The sequence below is a fragment of the Mastigoproctus giganteus genome, chromosome 5, assembly GCF_048544385.1.
Source record: "Mastigoproctus giganteus isolate SK-2022 chromosome 5, ASM4854438v1, whole genome shotgun sequence".
Lineage (NCBI taxonomy): Eukaryota > Metazoa > Arthropoda > Arachnida > Uropygi > Thelyphonidae > Mastigoproctus > Mastigoproctus giganteus.
This window is the reverse complement of record NC_143579.1, coordinates 109,399,170-109,419,510: the sequence shown is the minus strand read 5'-3', so window position 1 is coordinate 109,419,510 and position 20,341 is coordinate 109,399,170. Positions and strand designations below refer to the sequence as shown.

At 38.0% G+C, this 20,341-nt stretch overlaps 1 protein-coding gene across 1 annotated transcript in view; it reads left to right on the top strand.

Moving 5' to 3' along the window:
- The first annotated feature begins 6,067 nt into the window (after positions 1-6,067).
- The window catches only part of Ykt6 (YKT6 v-SNARE homolog), a 139,424-nt gene continuing 125,150 nt past the window's right edge, over positions 6,068-20,341 (top strand). Inside the window, exon 1 of the mRNA XM_090373400.1 lies at positions 6,068-6,193. The gene's annotated coding sequence lies outside the window, so the exon portion shown is untranslated. The remainder of the gene's footprint in view (positions 6,194-20,341) is intronic.

The window sequence follows — 20,341 nt, the reverse complement described above, 5'->3', positions numbered from 1 at the left end:
GGTGGGCCTGTATCATTCCCAGATATTTGTATGTGTCACTCTCTGTCATGGCTTCAATATCTTTCCCGGTCTTCAGCTGGTAGTTACATTCGATGCCATCATTCAACTGGTAGTTATGTGCTGAATGCCATCATTGGTTTTACAGTTTTCTTGCCCTCTTAGGTGGCACAGTTAGAAGGATCACCGCATTTCCCCCCACACAGGTTGAAAATACCCGATGGCGAACCCCGGCGATGACGGGAGGAATTTTTATGGGTCTTTTTCAAAACTTTGCTCAGTTAGTCGATCTCAGGTGAGGGTAACGTGGTTTTCTCCCGGAAGCTCAGATTTTTCTTCCAGCAAACAGAAAAAACACCTCGAAACACACGCAATTTATAGACAACACGCCCAACAATGTTGGGCTGACTTTGTAGCTCTTCAGGTTCTCTATCATCCAGCTATGGGTGACGTAGTCGAAGGCCTTTCGGTAGTCGATCTAGACCGGCTACAGATCATGGTGCTTCTTTTAGGCTTGCGCCCTAACTGTAGTTTCAATGGTCATTTCCTTGCATCCTTTGCTCATCTGCTTACACACCTTTTGCTGTGCGCCTTAATCTCAAAAACCGGGAACACTACTTACTGGAAGATGAAGCCTGATATATAGCATTCACCAAGTTTGCCCAGAACCTGTATGCTAGACGCTTGACCATTCCTCTGCCTGAAAACTTCGAATAGATGTGTCAAACAAAGCTTTTCAGAGACCCCCAACCAGATGTCAGGTTTCACTGCTTGATCCTTCATGCAAGACAAAATTGGAACTCTTATGAGAAGTGACAAAACTCCACTTCCCAGAACATTGACTACCGAACGGGACAACAGTCCCATGAATGACTCCCAACTGTGACATTTTGCACGACCTATTCAGCCAAACCAACATTGGATCGCCTCTGCTGGGCCTCAAGTTTTTCTGGATGGTGTGGACCTGACCCTACGGTCTGGTTTGCTCCCACTCATGCACACAGGCCACATTGGCAACTTGAGCCAGCTCCCTTGTTTGGCTCACTGTCTTACCTGTTCCTGGCAGAGCGGGGAGGGGACAGTTTGCTGTCCCCTTCCCCCCCTGCCACTCTATTTCTTCCCTCTGGTGGGGCATGGGCATGCCCCACTGTAAACTGGAGTTGCCTTCCTTTCGGCTGCATATTTCTGTCTATCTGCCCCCCAGTCTTCAGCCTTCACCCCACTCTATCTGAGAGCAACGTGAACATGCCCCAGACATTCTAAAATCACCAATCTAAATTAATTTTGCCCAACATTTTGGACTTCTAGCGCTCCCCGCGACGCGTACGGGATATATATATATTTTTTATTAGGTCCTAGCCACTGAAATCTCAGGAAATTAGGTGGCAGGACCTGCCAGAGTGAACTATATACTATTGAGTACCTGGTCTGCCTCCACGGGGCGAAAGTGGGACAACATCGTGCCTCAGTAGGGGTCTGGCGGCTAAATGACCAGATGAAAAACGGCACAAGGCATCACACATATACAAAGTCCATACACTTTTGAATCTCTGGCTTTTCCAGTCAACTGGTTCACCCACAATGTAAACTACGCGGAGATGGGGGAAACCCCTGGTGCCGCTTGACCCTAAACACACTTTACACTTTACACTTAACACCTTTTGCTGCTGGCCATGATGTTCTCTCTCTCTGCATATCTTTTTAATTCTGCAGCTGTTTGGAATCTTGACATTGTTGTGAGACAAGTGATATTCTGTACATTAATGCCCCCTCAGATTTGGCACAATTTGGGGCATAAATTCAAATTGAGGAAAGAGAGTTGTAGAATAGTTCTGCGGAAAAATGTGTTTAGCCAGCGAGTAGTTGATTGCAGGAGCAAACTTCCATTTGTTGTTATGAAAGTTGATAGCTTAAATAAATTCACGGACGTGATGGAGAAATTTTTCGAGCGAATAGATGGGGGAAATTGAAATTGGCTAGTGCTCTATAAGCTTTCTTTCATGCATCATATGCCTCTCGTAATGCTAAAACTAATTTTTCGGGCGTGGTGTCTTTGTCCTTAGCTTTCAGGTAGTTTGCACGGGTAGCACATTGGTATTGTCACCGTCATTCCCACACTGAGTGGAAAAGGCCCGAGTTCGAATCCTGTCGATGACACAACGAACTTTCATGGGTTTTGTTTTTCACTCGTTGGCTGAGTTAGTCGGTCTCAGGCGTAGATAGTATGATTTTTCCCCAGAAACTGAGAATTTCGTCCAGCAAAATAAATAAATCCACTAGAGAACACATGCAGTTGACAGACACAATACACATGGGTATATGAACTAACTTTCCGGGTGAGCCTAATGTAATAGTTTTTTAGCCTCCAGGTAGGTGATTCCTTAACTTAGGGCCCTTGGGACTGTGCAGGAGGCTGATTGTCTGGGTGAACTAACCCGCTATATGCTTGTGTGTGCAGCTGAAATGTTGCATCAGTGGGTTCAGATGTTTTTCTTTTTTCTTTTTTTTTTTTTTACTATAATGCTCATTTACAATCTGTTCAAGATAACGGACATTAAGTAGATCTGATGTAATAGTAGCAGTGGCATGTGATGCAAGAAAGCAAGTGTATAAGCTTATGCAGCATCAGCCAAAAAAAAAAAAAAAAAAAAATCACACCATTCCCCTCCAAATGCCTGTCCAGTTACAGCAAATAATAACCCACTGGCTAAAGACAAATTTCCGCACATCTATTCTACATCTGTCTTTTCTTAATTTGAATTTATGCCCCCTTAGGTTCGTAATCTGAACAAGTAGAAGGATCCCATCAGAATTCAGCGTGCTCAACCCATTCAAGGCCTTATACACCTCAATCAGATCACCGCCCAGGTGCCTAGTCTCCAGCCACTGCAATTTGCAGAACTCAAGCCTCTCTTGGTAAGAGGATCCCTTCATTCCCCTCACCAATCTTGTTGCCCTTTCTGTACACGCTCAAGCAAATCTACATCCTTCCTAAAATGAGGCCTCCAGACCTGTACGCAGTACTCAAGGCGTGGCCTGACCATTGCCTTCTACAGAGGGACAATCACCTCCTTTTCCCTGCTAGCAAAATTCCTATATATCATTGACAAAACCCCATGACCTGCCCTGGCAGCCTGTCTGCATTGCTCAGAAAACTTCATATCTGACTGCACAATTACTCCCAAGTCTTTTTCATTTTCTACCACCTTAAGTATAGTACCACACAGTTGGTACGTTTCTCTGGGGTTACTTCTACCCATATGCAGTATTTTGCATTTGTCAAGGTTAAATTTCAGTTGCCACTTCTTAGCCCATCTGCCCAAATTTTCTAGATCCTCTTGCAGTAGCACACTGCCATTACTGTCATTAACAACCCTGCCAACCTTTGTATCATCTGCAAAATTCGATACTAAGGCTGACATACCTTCATCAATATCATTGATAAATATACAAAACAACAGTGGACCGAACACAGAACCCTGTGGGACTCCACTAATAACATTAGTCCACGAAGAGCAGCACCCGGTGATTACCACCCTCTGTATTCTATCACTCAACCATCCTTTTATCCATTGTACCAACTTACCCTTAATACCATTCTGCTCCAATTTGTACAATAGCCTTCCATGCGCAACAGTGTCAAAAGCTTTCCTGATATCCAAATATATGATATCAAAATTATTTTTTTGCATCCAGTTCCTTTGTAACCACATCATAATATCCTATCAAATTTGTCAGACAAGACTTTCCCTTAACGAACCCATGCTGTGTCTGAATTATTGCTGCAGTCTTGTCTAGATGATCCTGCAATGCATCTTTAACCAGTGACTCCATTATTTTACCCAGAACAGAAGTTAAACTAACTGCTCTGTAATTATTCGTGTCACCCTTCGAACCTCCTTTGTGAATGAGGAGGTTCGAATGCTATCAAATTGTAGCAGGGTGCTCAGTTATTACAAAATCATTAAGCACCCTGCTACAATTTGATAACCTTCTGCCATTTTCAAACCTTAATAACTCCTCATGTGTGAACGTGGATGCAAATTACTCATTCAGTTTGCTTGCTATCTGAGCAGGATCATCAACAGTAGAACCATCGATGTCAAGTGGACCAATCAGATTCATCCCCTTCCTTTTAGAGTATATATAAGGAAAGAAATCCTTGCTGTTTTTCTTAGCTTCTTTTGCCAAAGATTTCTCGTAATCTGCCTTCGCCTGCCTAACCTCCTTTGTGACCTGATTACAGACCAGCTTATATCTGCTATAGGCTTCTGAGTCGCTTGATAATTTATATGCATCCCATGCATTTTACTTCTCTGTCACGAGTCTCGTTAGTTCATTTGATAACCATTTAGGCCTAAACCTTGAACAATATTTATTAATAGGTATGAAACGTTTAGTAGCTTCCACGATTAATTCCTTGAATGCTTCCCACTTAGATATCAAATTCCAGTTGGATTGTCTTGAATGAAGGAGACTTCCAGTGACGACACTTCTATTGAATTTTCTTAATCACTGACGACTGCATTCACACTGAATAGATTAGTTTAATTAAAACATTAAGCACTATACTAAGTCCAACGGATGTTGGCCATTTAGTCTTCTGGGAACTTTGCTGGTATCCAAAAGTTTCATCGCCAGGTAATTTGAATGCACTTCTAAATGTCTTTCTAGGGTTCAGCAGTTATGCGATTTCCCGATCGACTGTTCTAATATGTTAATTGTTTTTGTTTATACATCGGCAGGACCACTAGGTCAGGGGAGTTTACAATAAATCATGAATACAATCGTTAATGGAAGCCTCATTTTAGGAAGGATGTAGAGTTGCTAGAACGAGTACAGAGAAGGGTAACAAGACTGGTGAAGGGAACAAGGAGTGCTCTAATGAAGAAAGGCTTAAGTTATGCAAATTGCAGCTTCTGGAGACTATGCACCTGCGATGCGTTTTGACTGTGGTGTATACGCGCTTGAATGGATTAAGCAGGCTCAATGCTGATGGCATTCTTCTTCTTGCTCAGATTACAAACCTGAGGGGATATAGATTCAAACTGAGGAAAGACAGTTGTAGAATAGATGTGCGGAAGTTTGCTTTTAGCCAGCGGGTAATTGATTGGTGGAAGAAACTGCCATTTGTTGTTGTGGAAGTTGATAGCTTAAATAAATTGAAGGCAGAACCAGACAAACATTTGGAATGAATGGATCAGTGAAATGGAAGTTTTTTTTTTGTTGTTGTTGTTGTTGGCTGATGCTGTATAGGCTTGCTTTCTTGGATCACGTGCCTCTACTAATGCTAATGGTAATCGTATTTAGCAATCGCGGGTTTGACCCCTTCAATCCATTCAAACTGTGTGTGCACTTCCCATTCGGGCCATGTAAATGTTAGGTGCATTGGATGCGCCGCACCAGGTCACCGAACTTGGAGCCCTCAAAGTCTCATCATAAATAAACGAGGCTCCTTAACTTCGTTTGCATCCGGGTCTCCAAGTACCTTTCGGTACTTCGGTACTTGGAGACCCGGATAGCCCCAAGTATCGAAAGGTACTTGGAGACCCGGATGCAAACTCGCCGACCGGGCTAGCCAGGTGGGTAAAGTGCCTACATAGCAGACCAAAGGTCGCGGATTCGAATCCCGCCTCGGGCTTGGATCAGAGTAAAATGCAAAAGCTTTGGGAGGTGCATTATGGCCACAGAAGTCGATGCGCCAACAACTAACAAAAAAAAAAGATGCAAACTCGGCAACCTCAGGCCTACTGTTCCTCCCGATTCTCCCATTCTGTCGTCTCCTGTACATTCTTGTCTTTATGATTATAGTCAGTTGCTTTCTCAGAAATAATTCCAGGTAGAAACATAAGGTTCCTTTTTTTTTTTTTTCCAGTTAAATGTTTAAGGTTATATTCAGAGTTTTTTAAATTATAAAATTATTAGTACCGGAAAATATATGCCATTAAATATAATTGTTTGATTTTTAAATATACTTTAGATTGTTTAAAATTCTGCCTTTTTGCTTTCTATGGATATAATAACTTTCGAGTTTTTTACCCCTACCCTACTCCTCTTTCTGTGCAGTGATCAGTGCTGCTATGAACAGCAACAGATTTTTATAATTTAAGTTCATTAACCAATTTATATTTACAGTTTTATTCTTCTTCAAAGTTGTGTGATTGTTTTTGTGTCTTTTGGATTCGACTACGTTTCCGTAAGTTTTCTGTTTGAGACATGTTAGTGTATTTTGTTTGCAAATAAATTGATTTTATGTTTCAGACATTTATGTGATTAATGTAATTTGGTTTAAGTTGTCGTTTTGGCTTTAGTACAGTATTTTTTAGTAAGTGCTTTCACGTTTTTTACTTACAAGTTGACATATTAGGAATTATGCTGCAGTAGATTTACGGTTATTACTTCGTTGGCGTTTTATAGCGTTATTAATTATTACTGGGCTATTGAGAAACCTGCTGTTTTCATTTGATTAATTCTCAGTCCACATTATTAACGTCAGTTACGTTCTCACGGAAAAGCAGATCTTTACTGATGGGACAAGTAGTAAACAGTAACAAACAGCTAAACACACACAAAAAAAAAATAAATAAATAAAAAAAATACTGATGAGGGAATCTGTCAGCAGTTTTTGACAATGTTGAGATAGTTGAGAAATTCGTGTGTTAGTAACATAAAAGAATTCTTCCCCATGAGAGGTGATTGTACCAGTGTTAAAGCAATGATTGTCACATTTTGAATATTCCACAGATTTGTGAAACTTTGTGGAAGGTTATGAACCTGCGTGAGTGTTGATAAGGGATATGTATTTATATATAGGATCACCTTTTTCTGGGTGCTTCAGTATTGGGAAAACCCAGTTGTTTACTTTTCAGACAGCTAACTTGCTAATCTGCTGTCAGCTAGTGGCTTCTGACAAAGTGTTTGAATACTGAATTTCTCTTCAAATTAAAAAAAAATCGTCTTTGAATATTATTTATTATATATATATATATATAGATAGATAGATAGATAGATAGATAGATATTTAGACAGGAATGCATTTATACTACAATCATGGCATCAGTTTGTTAAAGGGTGATTTGTCTGATTGGATATTGTGACAGTTTCAAAGAAACTGGATCCAAAAAATAATTTTGATGTTGTATATTTAGATTTCAGAAAAGTTTTTGATACTGTGGCACATAAAAGTCTGCTGTACAAATTGGAGCAATATGGCATTAAGAGAAAGTTACTGTTATGGATAAAGTAGAGTTCAGTGGGAGAAGACATAGACATAGTTATCAATTGGTACTACTTTTCTTGGACAATTGTTATTTGTTGAGACACTGCGGTGTTCAGTGTTGGGTCCGTTGTTGTCTTCTGTATTTATCAATGATATTGATGAAGGTATAACAGGCCTTGCCTGATGTTCGGGTTTCAGATGATATGAAAGTTGGCAGGGTCGTTAATGACAGTAATTAGATTATTCTCTGCAACAAGATCGGGACAAATTAAGCAGATGGGCTGAGAAGTGGTGATGGAAGTTTAATATTGACAAATGTAAGGTACTTCATATAGAGAGCAGTGTAGACAGGCTACCAGGAGAGCTCATGGGGTTTTGTCAGTGATATACAGGAATTTTGCCATAAGGGATAAGGCTGTGATTATCCTGTTGTATAAGGCAATGGTCAGGCCACATTTTGAGCACTGCATACAGGTCTCATTTGAATGAATTCTCATTTCTGGAAGGACATGAATCTGTTGGAGCTGGTGTATAGAAAGCAATAGAATTAGTGAGGGGGAACAAAAGGGTGGTCTTACTAAGAAAGGCTTCCATTCTGTAGACTGGAACATTTGGAGACTAGGCAAATGCAAGGAGATCCGGTTGAGGTGTTTAAGGCTATGTACGAATTGAGCAAGCTCAATGCTGATGGGAGTCTTCTCTTGCTCAGCTACACACACACACACACACACACAAGGTGAACAGTATTGAAATTGAGGAAGGATGAATGTGCAGAAATTTTGTCTGTGCATAGTTGATCCTTGGAAGATCCTTCCATCTGATGTTGTAGAAGTGGGAAATTTGAATAAATTCAAGGAAGAACTAGACAGATCATTAGAGGAATTTTTTTTTTGTTTTTTGTTTGTGTTATATAAGCTTACTTTTTTTTTTTTTTTACCACTACTAATATACATACATACATACATATAGTTATACAGTCAGTTCTGCTGTAATGTGGTACATGTGTTCCCAAAAATCTGTGTTATGGTATTTCACACATTAAAAACAACAGGGCTTATGGATAAAATAGGGATAGAGGGCACTCAAAAAATGTTTAGTCTGGTAAGTAAAACACTAAAAAAAAAGTTAGAAACCCAATAAAATTGCTAACATCTTAAATTTCTAATAAATAAATATTACAGTAAATATAGCACTTTACCTTGACAAGATATGAAGTTTGCTTGTTTGAAGTGGGTGTCGTGAAGGGCTGTAGCTGGTGAGTTATAACGAAGAGGTAGAAGGAGGGTTATCATTCTTAGGATGAAATGTTGTTATCCCGATGTGGAAGGGTGTGATTCACTGTTCTGATTTTCTTTCTTCTGTGCTGGTTTAAAACAGCTATCTAGCTTTTGTTGCTTTTCCTGCCTCCTCCTTTGGTATAGGAACTGTCTGTATGGTTCCAAATGGGTCCGAATGCCACCAAGCACTATCCTGCTATGTTCAGCATTATAATTATTATCTTCAGTCCATTGCAGGTTCTTTTCAATTCCACTTAAAGCAGCTGACAACTCTGCTGTTTTATGTTCTCGTGGGGCAGCCTGCTGCACTTTGTCGTCATCCTCATCTCGACTTTCCACTTGACTGGCTGCAACAAGTTGTTACAAGCCTTCAGTAGATAAATCCTCATTGTGAGACTCTAGAAGCTCTTCTACATCTTCATTTTCTACTTCCTCGAAACCAACTTCTTTTGCAAGAGCGATACAACCTGCTTTGATTTGTTGTGGTTGTTCTGAAAGTTCAAAGCCTTCAAAATCGCGAATTAAGTGAAGGGTAAGCTTCTGCCACACATGATTCAAGCAGTCTTCTGTAACATCATTCCAGGCTTCTACAATCATATCAATGGCAACTTTGATGTTAAATCTCTTCGAAAATTCTATAACAGTTTGTGATTGCTGATGAACATTCAAGATGATTAATTGCTGCCACCTTCAGTAGCAGCAGTTAACATCTTGAATGTTTGCCTTAAATAGCAAGCCTTAAATGCTGTTATCACACTGTGGTCAAGGGGCTGTAGTAGAGAGGTTGTGTTCGGAGGTAAAAAGATGAATTCGGAGATTCATCTTTTTACCTTCGTGCATTACCAAAAATTATCAGAATTTTGAACTCTAAGTTCTTCTTGCAATAATCCTTGAAAGCGTTGTGGTAAGCTTCAACTGAAATATCAGTGAATATTTGCCCAGTCATCCAACTTTTCTTGCTAGATCTATAGTGAACACCAATGCTGGATTTCATAATTCCTTTTAAAGCTTGCAGATTGATAGAGTGATAAACCACTACTGGTTTTAACTTCAAGTCTCTGCTGGTGTTGGTGGTGAACATCATAGTTAAGCTATCTTTTGCAGCCTTAAAGGCGCCTCCATAGCTAGGTGGGAAGGAGTAGCAGTATACGCTTCTTGATTAGACCGGGGTTCGAGCCCGTCACCACCAAATACGGAGGATGCGGAAAGGTCAGCGAATGGCCACCGTATTTCCCGGAGCAATATGGCCTTAGTTGCTAATGCTCCTAAAAACCAAGTAACAAACATAACAAAACAGCAGCCTTAAATCCTGAGGCATGTGCTTCTGCCTTAGGGATGTAGGTCCTTGAAGGCATATGTTACCAATAGAGGTCTCTTTCATCCAGATTGAAAAGCTGATCCAATGTGTAGCCACTGCCTTCAATTATTTTCTGTACCACAGGTGGACATGCCTTTGCGGCTTCCTCATCTGCACTTGTGGCTTCGCCAGACAACTTAACATTGTGAAAAGAGTAGCAGTGTTTGAAGCCAATAAACCAGCCACTACGAGCATTAAAAGGAGCCACTTCTGCAGTATTTGGTGATTTCTTTTTAAGGTCTTCATATATAGTTAGTGCTTTCTCTTTCACTGTGAGAAAAGCTTGCTCCCAATTTTTTTTTTTTTTTTGGTTTGGTCTTCAATCCATATTCTTAGCAGCCTTTCTATTTCTTGTTCTAATTGACTTTGTGGTATTTGAAGTTGTTCCAGCTATACACGTAGCTTTTATTTTTCCGGCATTGTTTCTGATGGTGCGCAATGTGGATTCACTTAAGCCTGTTGCTCTCAAGATATCACATGTTCTCTCATTTCTTTCAAAATGTTTAATTATTTCAAATTTCTCTTGTATACTTAATGCTTTCCTTTTGCACTCACTGCTTGGCTTCTTGGAACCAGGATGCTTACCCATGTCTGGGATACTGTTTGAATACACTTTTCATAAAGAAAAGTTAACAAAAGTGGGAGAACAGCCCAAGACACACACTTGTAGGATAACACATGTGGGTGAACTGAGGTAAGAGATACATGAGGTTCGTGCATGTGTAAGGTGAGAATATGTAGTGTGTTTCTGCCTTAAAGGCAGAAACACACTACATATTCTCATATGCATGTTTCTGCCTTTAAGGAAGAAACACTGTTATCACCTCATACATTGAGCTCATGTGTAAACATGTCAAACTTCAAATGTGCAAGAGCTGTATTTCCCATTTAGTTGTATTGGTCGGAGACTACGTACGCTTACGTACATAGTTAATTATTACTGTAATATATACATACTAATTAAGCAATCAATAACGACGAGCACAGCACGCACAAGAGGAGTCTGAAAATTCATTTATGTTTTTTATATGATTGAAGAGGAAACACATCTCACCATAACGTAAAAACCCACAGGACAGGATTCCAGCTATTATTGCAAATGCAGTAAGTTCGAATTTACTACCCATTTATAATTAGACTGCGCTAACAGAAAAGCCCAATAAACCGGTAACTGTAAATTGTTTTTATTGTTTTATGGTAGTGACCTCCAGAAATGTGCTCCTCCGCTCACACTATCCTGTCTCACGAAATTTCTGCTCAAACAAAAAATCTTGTGAATACAGCAAGTGATAAGTGTCTCCGACCAATATAGTTACAGTAAATGGGAATTATAGCTCTTACACATTTGAGGTTTGACATTTTTTAAACTTCGTAAACTTGTATGCATTGTTGCGCAGGTCTCTACGTTCAGCTTGGTGCTGGGTTTTACGTTCACCTGGTTTTACTCGCAGACAAAATTGGGCATGAGCCAACATGAAAATCGCATTATAGTCACATTGTTCCCTAATATATCAGTCACATTGGAGCAAATTTGCTTTGTGAAAATTCGCATTATAGCAGAACTGACTGTATAAATCTACTGTAAATATTGTCTGTTATACTTTTTTTTTTTTTTTTTTTGTTTAAAGATTTAGACCCTCTCCTAAATATCAGACTAGTTCTAACATTAAGTTACCATTACTCTGCTGATTGCCTGAAGAAGGATCAACTTCGTTTACCTCTGTCAGACTTGTAGCACATAGGATTGTTTTCTAGTCTGAATTAAAAATTTAGAGTGGAAAAAAGGTGTACTAATAATCTGCACTGAATTATAGAAGGGTTGCTCAAAAAGTAACTTTTTTTACAAGCATTCGATGGTTATTTCCTCCAAGTAATCTCTGGTGTCTTGTACATCTGTCTCAATCATCCAGGTGATATCTGGTTTTATTGCAGAGTGGTGAGGGAGCAATGTTGCAACCCATTTATAATATTTGAATAGTATTTGAAGACCTCTGAGAGGCTTCACATTGTGGAATAAATTGAAGCGCTGAGATCTGAAGAATAAGGTGGGTGTGCGGGAACTCAAATTTATCATTGCCGTGCTACAGGTATGCCATCCTAGCACCAGTCACATGATTTCTTGTGTTGTCATTTAAGATAATTAGTGTTGTCCCTTAGGAAATGAAAATTTTTTCATCATTTTGCTGGTCCAGATGTTATTCAAAAAAAAAATAATAATAATAATAAATGCATACAGCATTTATACTGTTGGTCGTGTTTACATTTTGTGGTTCTTATTTTAACTATTCTTTTTTGAGAACTCTCATTTCATTGCAATATTAAGATGAGTCCACGTGATTTTGATTTGTTCGACAAGGTGGAGTTACTCAGAGATAAAACAAAATTTTATATGACACAGAACATGCTGATCAGTAGATTGGGCATTGCCACTTAAAAAAAAAAAAAAACAGGCTGCTAATAGTATCAAACTGATTCTTGTGGATAAAGTTGTACAGAGAGATTACTTTGAAAGAATGTAACCCTCTAATTTTTTTTATTGGTCGCGTTTCACTATTGTTATGGGGTGGTGGGTTCATGCTTCTTATCAAAAGCAGCCTGCTTGTGAAAAGAGTTTTAGTCAGAAGTTACTTCTGTAAGCATAGAATCTGTGTAGTTTAGTTAGTTGGAATCAAAGGTATAATGACAGTGGGAGTAATATGTTAACCAGAATATTGTGAAGAGTATGACGGGGGTATCTATATGCAGATGGAATGGGCAAGCAAGTTTGAATATTTTATTATGAGTAACTTCAATCTGCCCCCAATTTATTGGAATAAGTGGGAGGGAAACTTGCTATGGGGAACAAAGTTTTTAAATAAACTAGATGATTATTATTTGTACCAGCACAGAGAAAATACTAGGGTTAAGAATATTCTAGACCTCATAATTACTCATGAATTGCATGACATCACAGGTCTTAAAGTACAGGAACCATTGCAGGTGGTGATCATGCTGTCATTAATTAGAAAATAAAGAAATATGTTGCGGTAGAGCTTTAACTTCTGCAACAATCAGATTGGACCTTTCTGCACTGGGTTTGGAAAAGTCTTAGATAACCCAGCTGATGTTGCTAATGAATAGAATACTTTGCATTGCTTTCCTGATGAAAGGCCCGTTATACTGAGAAGAGGCTGTGCAAGTAAGGCTGAGCCATACGAAATTAGTGATTTCGAAACAGATGACTGTTTATTACAAAAACTTTTGACCGTAAAGTCAAGTAAGGTTTCCATAGTTGATGGCATATATCCACTAGTTTTGAGGGAGTCCACGAGGGAGAGTATTGAACCATTGTGCTTAATTATGAAGGTTATCTTTGGACTCGGAAGAGATTTTATTTTGGATTGAGAAGTGCTAATGTATTGCCAGTACATGAAAGGGGGGGGTTCTTGGAATCAGACTAAGTGGTCTCTAACTACAGACCAGTTAGCTCGACTTCAGTGGTAGGGAAAAATCCGAGAGGCAGTGATTGAGTGCAATCCAGGGACATTTAGATAAAGTGACATTCTAAAGGATACACAACTTGGTTTTGTTAAGAGGAAATTATGTTTAACTAACCTGGTAATACTTTGACACAGTTACTTATGAGCTAGATGTAGGGAACAATTTCAACATAGTTTATTTGGATTTTAGATAGGCATTTTGCTCAGTCCCTCATAAGAGATTCCTGTATAAGCTGGAAAGATTCTAAGGTGGATTGCAGGGCAGAAGGTGAGTGTTAATGGATATTCTTCAGATTGGTATAACATCAGGAGTGGATCACTGTTGTTTCTCATTTTCGTAAATGACAGTGACGAAAGGATAGAAGGCATGATGTCAAAATTTGCAGATGATGTGTAAAGATTGGTAGAGTCTTTAATGTTAGTGCTAAGCAGTTTGCCTTCAGGATGACTTGAACAGACTTCAAAGATGGTTAGAGAAGTGGCAGATATGTTTTAATGCTGCTAAATGCAAGGTATCACACTTGGGGAATATCAACCCACAAAAAAATTATATACTTAGTGGGGTTGAATTAAAAACACTGGAGTAGGAAAGGTATCTGGGAGTTACAATACGGGTAGATATGAAGTTTTCTGAACAGTGCAAACAGGTGGCCTGAAAGCACATTGGTTTTAGCATTAGCAAAGGCACATGATGCAAGAAAGGAAGCTTATATAGCGTCAGTCAAAAAAAAAAAAAAAAAAAAATCAAATCCTTATTTCACCAATCTACTAACTCCAAATGTTTGTCAAGTTCTGCCTTGAATCTATTTAAGCTCTCAACTTCTACATTGACAGATGGAAGTTTGTTCCAGCAGTCAACCACCTGCTGGCTAAAGGCAAACTTCCTCACATCTATCCTACAACCGTCTTTTCTCAATTTGAATTTATGCCCTCTCAGGCGATTATTCTGAGCAAGAGGAAGAATCCCATCAGCATTGAGCATGCTTAAACCATTCAAGGCTTTATACACCTCAATCAGATCACCTCGCAGGTGCCTAGTCTCCAGACACTGTAATTTGCAAAACTTAAGCCTTTCTTTGTAAGAGCAACCCTTTGTTCCATTCACTAATCTTGTTGCCCTTCTCTGTACTCATTCCAACAGCTGTACATCCTTCTTAAAATGAGGCCTCCAGACCTCTATACAGTACACAAGGTGTGGTCTGACCATTGCCTTATACAAGGGGATAATCACCTCCTTATCCCTACTAGAAAAATTCCTGTATATCATTGACAAGACACCATGAGCTACTCTTTCAGACCATCTGCATTGCTCAGAAAACTTCATATCTGCCTGCACAATTAGCCCAAGGTCCTTTTCATTCTCTACCACTGTCAGTGTGGTACCATAGAGTTGATACGTTACTCTGGGATTACTGTTTCCCATATATAGTACTTTACATTTGTCAATGTTAAACTTCATTTGCCACCTCTCAGCCCATCTGCTCAACTTTTCTAGATCCTGTTACAGCAGTGTACTGTCATTAGTGTTATTAACAACCCTGCCAACCTTTGTATTGTCTGCGACGTGGACATTAAGCCTGATATACCATCATCAATATCATTTATAAATACAGATGGTGGTATATCAGGCTTAATGTCCAAGTTGCAGACGATACGAAGGTTGTCCCATCGGCAAGTGTGCAACCTTGTGTGAATTATAATCACTGGATATAAAGTCTATGAATCCCTGTATCTCAAGGTGTCCTACCGATGACATCAAACAATATCCTGGAGAGAGAGAGATGTAGAGGTAACAATTCCACTGTACAATGCAATTGTAAGACAGCATTTGGAAGAAATATTGTGTCCAAGTATGATACCTCAACTAAAAAAAGATATTGAACTTCTGGAAAGGGTTCAAAGAAGGGCAACTTGCATGGCAAGATCAGCAAAAGGGTGACTGTATTAGGAAAGACTGAGTATGTGGACTATAGAGCTTGGTAACCAAGCACCTTAGAGAGGATCTGCTTGAGGTTTAGGCTCTGAGAGGAGTTAGTAAGAAGAATGAAAACAATTTTTCACTCATAAAGAATTCCAGAACTAGGGTCTATCAATTCACATCACAGGGGAAGAAGTTTAGACTAGACTAGATTGTAGCAAGTTTTCTTTTAGTCATAGAGTTGTTGATTGCTGGAACAAGTTGAAGGCAACTTGTTCCAGAATCCAAATTTTGAGGTCAACTGGATAGTTATGTCTGAAGAGGAAAGTGCATAATTTTTATTTTCTTATCCACTCCCCATCCTCACTACCACCATTGGTGCTGCAAAAGCCTGTGGCTTTCTTGCACCCATTGCTCATCCATAAAGAGATCTAAACCTATTGGGTAGTGTAAAGTGTGATATGTCAACATCAATACTACAAAAGCTTACCTTGTTTACAACTCCACTATCCTTGTACACCTTTGGAGCTTACTTAAATAAATTTTCTGTGCATGTTCTATAGTAGTGCTTCTCAAACTATTTGTGGTGAAGGACCAGTTTCTTTTATTTCAAATCTGTCCGGACCGATACTTTTGTAAAATACAAATCGTTGCAAATTGGTAAAGTCTGCAATGAATTAGAATTTCATATTCTCAATTTGTGTTTCCAGTTCATTGCGTACCGGCACCGGTCTGGGGACTACATTTTGAGTAGCACTGTTCTATAGGATATCAGAATTATGTTTAGAGTTAAATAAGAATAAACTTAACTGGTGAGCAATTTTTGGTTATTTTATTAGTTTTGAAATTTTGTCATTTTGAGGTCACCACAAGAAGGCTATATACATCCCACTCATCCGTGTACATAGAGTACTTTTCTCTAATGCTAAATGGTTAGATTATCCTGCACCATATCAACCAGACATTCCAGGAATAAGTAGACGATAAATTTCCTAAATTTTTGCTTAGGCTTCCACTGCTAGTATGTCACTGACAGATGCCACTTTTCTGTTATATTTTGATGGGTTTTTTTTTGTAATTTGTAATTGAAATCAAATCCACTCATATCCTTTATCCACCAGTGTTCTGTAGCTAATTATAGAGTATTTTCTGTTTTTGTTATAATATGAATTAAGAGTTTTTAGTGTTTAACAGCAAACACCAGGTGGACCAAAGTGGCTATCTTTCTTCTAGGCCAGTGGTTCTCAACATTTTTGGCCAAAGTACCCTTCGAAGTTTGGCAAGGTCTTCAGGTACCCCCTAAGATTATCGAAGGCATGGAACGCTAAGAAAGGGGAGTTTTTCAGTTTTTTGCATGTGTCTACTGTATTATAGTGGAACCAAAAAATAATGATTACACTTAAAATTAAAAAAAAAAAAAGACTCCATTATTTTAATGGAGCGATGTTAATATTTCTGAGTATTGAATTTCTGCTCAGTGAATATTAAAACTCCAAAATAAAAAATTGTTACCTAGTGAATCTAATAAGAGACCCACCGTGACAGATTTTCAGGGATTTTGCTGAAATTAGGTGTCAAAGCTGATAATTGACAGCGAATGTCTTCCGAAACATCAAGTCTGTTTGTCTTTTTCAATTTTGTGTCACAATATTTGGCAAACTAACATTTACGTAAGTCATCACAAATGGTAAAAGTTTATGAACTACTTTGTCTGATATATTAGGGAAAGAGTCCACCAAACTAGCCCAGAACAGACAGTGGAATACTGAAAAACTTTTTCTTGGCATGACATGTCACAAGAGATTAACAATCAGTTCTTTTATGGATAGGACAGAGGAGTTTTGGATTTTCAAGAAAGGTTGGCTATCCACCTCTAATTTTCAATGTCTGTATTAACAAGAAAATATTCTTTAAAAGAGATTGACAGCTGTGCGAGGTGGTCAGTTATTGCTTTCTGTAAATTTGACTCTGTAGAGATACCTTTTTCAGCAAGACATAGAAGTATCAAAGGTATCCCATTGTCCTGCTTCAGCTCTCTTTCTCCAAAGAATAATTTCATCTCTGAATGCAGAGATTTTATCATTGCCATGAAAAGTATCGTGTTTTTACCCCAAAGTGATTTGGTTCAGTGCATTTAGTTTGTCAAATATATTGGCAAGATGTGCAACCTTGTGTGAATTATAATCACTGAATATAAAGTCTATGAATCTCTGTATCTCAAGTTGTTTTTCTTGAGATTGTGATTTTTCTTACTGATCATAAAGGTGATAAAGATTTATGATCAGTAAGAAAAATCACAATTTCAGAGTGTAATTCAGAGAATTTCATCAGCACTTTACCTTCACTCACTCAGCCAGTGTGCTTCAGTGTAAAAAAGTAAGCAGTTATAGTCCCTATCTGTTTTGTTATCATCTACCAGAAAAGTCTTGTATTTTAACCACTAGATTCACCTAAATAATGATTTCTATTAGTGTCTTAAAAATATCTTTCAGTTTTGCAGTAATTTTTTTCACAGCTAAATTTTCCCAGTGACTGCTTGAACAGGAAGGGTGTGCTACTGCCTTGATTCTCATAACCTGAAATGGTACCATGCATAGTCTTGGTACCACTGTCAGTATAAATGTCAATACACTTCAAGTTGAGTTCAGAAGCATGAAAAAAGCTGTTAATTTTTTCAAGAATGTCAGGTCCTGTTGTATTGGTTTTCAAATTGTCACAGATAAGCATGTCTTTACATAGCTCACCATTATACACGCATCGAACAAATACTAACATCACAGTTAGTGCTCTCAGAGTTGCAAGGTAAAATAAGGTGGCAACTTATGTCTATGAATGAGTTCATTGAAAAGATCAGCTGAACGAAGTAAAATTCTTCTTTTTAGTGTCATTAGAGAGTGGCACCTCTCTTGTTTTTGCCAATTTGTTGGGTCTGAATATTGTCTTGCACAGGTCAATAGCTCATGGCATTATCAAATTTTCACGAATAGTGTGGGCCTCTCCTTGACAAGCAATGCGATAGCCTCACTTTCAGTGAGGCTTATAATAATCCTTTTTTATGACACACAAATATAGATTTTACCAACAAAGTTTTATTTGTTTAATACATCTCTTTGAAATAAGCAGTGGGCTTTCAACTCAGTGATTTCTTTCAAAATGTCTCATCAATAAAGCGGTTTTCATACAGTAATTGGCAAGTTTTTGTTCACACATTAAACACAGAGGGATTTGATTCTGCTCATTACCATAATATTAGAAGCCATATTTCAAATATTCATTTTTATAATTTTTTTTTTTTTTTGTTTTTTATCTGAAGCTGATTTGCTCGTAGCTGAGCTTATTGAATTGTCATGATTACACTCGCCACTTGATCTGTCATATTGAGGTGTTCTCGACTCTTCTTCGCATCTTTTTTCAGGATTGTTTGTTTTCTCTGTAGAATTTGTTCCTCTAATTAAAAATTTATCCTTGATTGGGCGGTGTGAAATAAAAATTAAAAATAATTAAGTAGAAAAACCACCATGTCATTCCAATACAAGCTATTAACACAAGGTGTTTCTGGGACATGTATCTACTGTTCATCTGTATTTCTGAAAGGAGAAAATATCTAAAATTTGGTTGTATATTTGTTTTGATGTGTTTAGTTGCCTAGTAATATTTGTAAACAACAGGACTTATCAGTGAATAATTACTGTAAACACCCAGTTTGTCCCCTCAGCTGGAAATGCAATAAAAGAGTATTTCAGTTGAACACTTAATTACAAACAGCTACCTTTTGGATGGGAATACAGCTACTGTTTGTCAAGTGCAGTACATTATTTATAAAGTAAATTTTTGTAAACAACAGCACCTAACATCCTTTTGTTGACTAGAAGTTACACTTAGGATAGCATAAACTGCTAAAGGCTAAACTAGACAAAAATATACATGAAGTGATTTATGGAGAAATCACATGACTTCAATTTGGCACTATGATAGGCCAGACAGTTTGGTTTTCTCAAAACATGATTTTTCTAGGGCATCAGAAATAAATACACAGTAAAATCAATAAAATTTGCAGTTAGCTGATAAATATTTTACTAAAAACTAAGCACATGAAAATCTGCCATTTTGGATGCAAAGCCCGAGGTACCCTTTGGTACTGCTTGAGCTACCCCTGGGAATACACATACCCCTGGTTGAAAACCACGGTTCAGCAAGATTAGGCAACACCATTTGCCTAATCTTGCTCTAGAGCAGGAGTTCTTAACCTTTTGCTTTAAGCGAGCAAGATTTTGCAGCTTACAATACGTGCAAGCACCGTATATATTAATTTTTTGCTTAAAGATTAAAAATGCATTTTTTAAATTAATTTTTACATATTACCCGTACAAGAATTATATTTCTCAATTAAAATTTTTTGAGTGCTAATATTTATTACCTTATCAGTGTGAACCTTGACTTTGAAGAGGTGATGCCAAACCTTTGAAATTATTTCTCTGTTATGAAGAAATAATTGCAAATTGTCTTCCAAATGTGATGTCAACAATCTTGTACTTTTTTTTTTTTTTTTGATGTTCATTAATGAAAAAGCACTTTGACATGTATATGTTGATCCAAACATCGAAAGTACTTTGTAATAAAGGAAATTTTTTGCAGTCAGAAGAATCCCAGAATTTTAAAATAGTTTTGTGTTGGAAAAGACATTTCAGAGCTAAAGACAACTGCATATCAACAAGTTCTAACTCGGCAGCTGCTACTTCATTTTGATTGAAAATTTGTTCCAAGTTGCTGATGTCAAAATTTCTGTAATTTATTGTTAATTCAAATTTTGGGAGGTGCTGTTTCAAGTATTCAAATCTTTCTTGGAATTGGTCACTAACGTCTTTGATTACATTCATTACAAACGATGGGAACTCCTTAGCAGTTTCCTCCAGACATTTTTTAAGAGTAGGAAAATGAAACAAATTTCCTTTTAAAACTTGATTCTGAAACACTTGAAGTTTTTTCTCAAATGCAATAATCTCCTTGCATAAAACTACCACAAATTTACCTTTTCCCTGTAGCCTCAAATTTAACTCATTTAAATGGCCGAAGATATCAACCATGAATAAAAGT